Genomic DNA, 4,628 nt, shown 5'->3' with positions numbered 1-4,628 from the left:
ACTGGTGCAGTCTGGGCTCACTGCAACCTCTGCCTCCTGATTCAAGCAATTCTCCTGCCTCAGCCTCCCAGGTGGCTGGGATTACAGGTGTGTGGCACCACATGTGGCTACTTTTTTGTGTTTTTAGTAGAGATGGGGTTTTGCCTCGTTGACCAGGCTGGTCTCCAACTCCTGACCTCAAGTGATCCTCCCATCTTAGCCCGCCCATTTTGGCTATGTGACCAGATTCTGGCCAATCAGGGTTACCAGATGAAATGCAGGATGCAGGGTTAAATTTGAATTTCAGATAAACAACTAATAATCTTTTAGTTCAAGTATGTCCCAAATTAAAAGTCCAATTTTTTTTTGGTTAGCTCTGTCATCAGGCTGGAGTGCAGCAGCACAATCTTGGCTCACTGCAACCTCCACCTCCTGCGTTCAAGCCAATTCTCATACCTCAGCCTCCTGACTAGCTGGGATTACAGCAGGCATGTGCGACCACGCCCGGCCAATTTTTGTATTTTCAGTTGCGACAGGGTTTCACATGTTGGCCTCAAACTCCTAACCTCAAGTGATCCACCTGCCTCAGCCTCCCAAAGTGCTGGGATTACAGGCGTGAGCCACCGCGCCCAGCCAAATAGTTTTTTAGTATAAATATGCTCCATTTGGACAAGAACATATGGTTATTGAAATTCAAATTTAACTGGGTGTCCTGTATTTTTATATGCCAAATCTGGCAACCTTATGGCTAATGAAACATAAAGTAATGTCTATAACTCTGAGGCCACGCCCTTAAGACTAGCAGGCATGCCTTCACTTCCCTTTGCTCTTCCTGCTGGCTGTAGCATGGTTATCAAGAGTGGTGTGCATCATCTTTGACCCTGTGGACAGAGGCAGCACTCTGGGACATACACAGTGTAGCAGCTGAATACAAGGTGCCCAGGCTCTACAACGACCTGGGGAATATTGCTGCTCTGTGCTGCAGCACCACCCACTAGCTCAGAACTTACGTATCTGAGAGAAAAATTAACTTCTACCTCATTAAAGGCTCTATTATTTTGTTCTCCAGTAAAGCAGTTAGACCAATATCCAAATGAATGCAAATTACAAATGAATTATGGTAATTTGGGTGCCTGGTACACCAGAAAACTTCAAGAAATGTTTATCTCCTCTTCTTGTTAACAAGGTTGTTTACCAAATTTCACAGTCCTGTTTCAAAATAATACGACACCTTTTTTTTTTTTTTTTTTTTTCTGAAACAGGACCTTACTCTGTCTCCCAGGCTGGAGTACAATGGCACAATCATGGCTGATTGCAGCCTCCACCTCCTGGGCTCAAACAATCCTACCACCTCAGCCTCCCAAGTAGCGGAACTACAGGCATGTGCCACCACACCCAGCTAATTTTTTAATTTGTTGTAAGAAGGTGTCTTGCTATGTTGCCCAGGCTCGTTTCCAACTTCTAGCCTCAAGCAATCCTCCTGCCTCACCCTCTCAGCTGGCATCTTCATCCTTTATCAGCAGTTCCTGAAAGCCCCATTTGTTTCAAAGCACCAGAGAGAGACTAAAAGACTTTAGTTACAAGCTGAACTTCCTACTAGATATTTTATATCTACTTTGTTGCCTGCCTTCCACAAGGAAAGGTAAGCTCCATGAGGACAGGGGTTTGTCTCTTTCATTCAAGACTGTACTTCCAGGACCTCAAACAGGACCTAGCAATTAGAAGAAACTGGATATTTTTGAATAAATAAATAGATACAGTGATGGAGATACACCAGGATCACCAACAAGCCAGAAAGACTTTACCAGTGGCTTCCTCCACAGGGTAACAAGAAAAGTAACCAAACTGCTATGTGTATGATTATACTGATGTTTCACTAGAGAAAACTCCAGGCTTTTGGTGTAAAGCCTGAATCCCTGTTGAGATGGAAATCTCTGCCACATAGGAAGTAACATTTCCACAGAATGTTAGAACTGAAGGGATCTGAAGTCCAAGCCCCAGATGGGAAAACAGAAAGGGGATGGGGTCATACCCACCATAGCAACTGGTATCTGCAAAGGACATTTTACCTTACAAAGCATTTTCATATCCTCCTCAGCTGACCCTCACTATGATTCTGCCAGGCTAGTGGGGGTAATATTGGTACAGTTAAATTATACTTAAATACAATTTTTAGCCTAATGAACTGTGAACTTAAAAATGGTTAAAATAACTTTTAGGTTATAGGTATTTTATCACAATTAAAAAATACAAATTTTAAAAAACTGTGTATATATATGTGTGTGTGTGTGTGTGTGTGTGTGTGTGTGTGTGTGTGTGTGTGTAGTTATTGGCCACAACTTTGTTTTGCAGATAAACCAAGTAAAGCTCAGAGAGGCTTTGACTTTTAAACGTTGCACAGTTAGGGATGGGGGAAGCTAGCCTCAACATTAGGATCTGTTGTTTTTCTTTGTTGTTTTTTATTTTTTTTCTGGTTAAGTTTTTTTTTTTTTTTTTTTTGAGACAGAGTCTGGTTCTGTTGCCCAGGCTGGAGTGCAGTGGTGTGATCACGGCTCACTGCAGCCTCAACCTCCCGGACTCAGTTGATCCTTGTACCTCAGTCCCCGGTAGCTGAGACTACAGACACACATAACCACGCCCAGCTAATTTTTGTATTTTTTGTAGAGACGGCATTTCGTCATGTTGGCCAGGCTTACCCTAGGACTTCTGAGTCAAGCTTTGGACGTCCTCCCCAGGGGAGAGGGAACCTTCACTGCACAAACGACTTTCACTCCACCACACGCCAAGAACCAACCTGAACCTAGAGGATCAGGGCTTCGGGTTTTCCAAGGAGCCTTCCAGTGCACTTAATGCAGCACAGCTGCTCATCAAACTTGTCTACAGAGGTCGGCTTCTACCATGAGCTCATGCGGAGGGGTGGCTAATTCAACAGACAACAGTTCAATATAGACTGTGTGCCGTTTAGTCTCGTTTTGTAGCAATTAATTTGCTTGGGGACCAAGTGTGCTCAATGGTTGCATTAACATTCAAAGAACAATTAAACATTTATGCATCTTTTATCTCCTCATTTCCAAAAGGATAAATCCTGCCAGTGTCTGCAAAAGATATTTTCATTGACATTGTTTATCTGTACCATTTGATTCAAGATTACACTTGAGAAACAAGAACTAACATACCATACCATAGTGTTTTTATATGGGAGTGGTGACTAAAGGGGGCCAGATATTTAAAAACATCTAGTCTCAGCTGGGTGCGGTGGCTCACACCTGCAATCCCAGCACTTTGGGAGGCTGAGGCAGGTGGATCACCTGAGGTCAGGAGTTTGACACCAGCCTGGCCAACATAATGAAACCCTGTCTCTACTAAAAACACAAAAAATTAGCTGGGCATGGTGGTGGATGTCTGTAATCCCAGCTACTAGGGAGACTGAGGCAGGAGAATTGCTTGAACCTAGGAGGCAAAGGTTGCGGTGAGCTGAGATCATGCCACTGCACTCCAGTCTGGGCAACAAGAGTGAAACTCCGTCTCAAAAAAAAAAAAATGTAGCCTCCATATTCTGGTGCCACATAAATGTAGTGTAATATGACATGAAGAATCAGGGCTGAACAGAATCCCTCTGAGTTTCTTGAGTCTCTATTTAATATGCAGCCTTGTGCTAGAAATGGCAGAAGGGTTTCATCTCATGTGCCAGCTTTGTTCAAATGTCCAAATCACTGTGTTAAGAAAGAGTCTGAGGCCTAATTATAAGAGTCACAGTCACAGCATGGAGCAAATGTATTACAATTGTCTGGTTTTTTTCTCCTCTGCCAGCTCTCCCACCTCTCTTAGATCGTGCTTGTCTCTTTCATCTGGGCTGCCTGATCTTAAGATCAGGCTTCTAAGGGTGTGCATAAAGGTTAACACTGGGATTAAAGATGCCTGTGTTTGAATCTTAGCTCCATCATTTACCACTTGTATGACCTTGGAGAAGTTACCAAGCCTCTCTGGTCCTGTTTTCTTATCTCAAAAATGGGGGATAATAATATGCCTACCTCATAGGATTGTTGCGTAAATTAAATGAGACAATATGTGCAAAGCACTGACCACAGTGCCTGATGGCACTAAGAGTTCAATCATTGGGCTATTAATATATGTCCCACAATGCCTAGCACTCTGTCATTCACATAGTATGGTCTCAATAAGTGTTTCTTAGAAGTTATCTCAAGATCCTGAGAATGAGTGATCTCTTAATTTTTGTTGTATTTTGTTCAATGTTAGTTGATATTTATTGAGTACATGCTATGTTCTAGGCACTGTTCCAAGTGTTGTATGTGTATGAATTTATTTATTCCTCTAAAATCAAATTGTTCTATTGGTGGGAAGAAAGAAATGTGTACCCAGGCAGTCTGGCTCCCACACACCTGCCCTCTTGACCATCATTTTCACTGTCTCTGCCAAAGACAAGCTGTCACTTCTTTTGTAATCAGAAAGACAAAATGAGACAAATTTTTTTAATTAGCTGGGCATGGTGACATGCACCTTTAGTCCCAGCTAGTTGAGAGGCTGAGGTAGGAGGATCCCTTGAGCCCGAGACGGCTTTAGTGAGCCAAGATGGGACCACTGCACTCCAGCCTGGGAGATAAAGTGAAACCCTGTCTCCTAAAAAAAAA

The sequence above is a fragment of the Cebus imitator genome, unplaced genomic scaffold, assembly GCF_001604975.1.
Source record: "Cebus imitator isolate Cc_AM_T3 unplaced genomic scaffold, Cebus_imitator-1.0 Scaffold126, whole genome shotgun sequence".
Taxonomy (NCBI): domain Eukaryota; kingdom Metazoa; phylum Chordata; class Mammalia; order Primates; family Cebidae; genus Cebus; species Cebus imitator.
Note: the sequence above shows the minus strand (reverse complement) of the source record.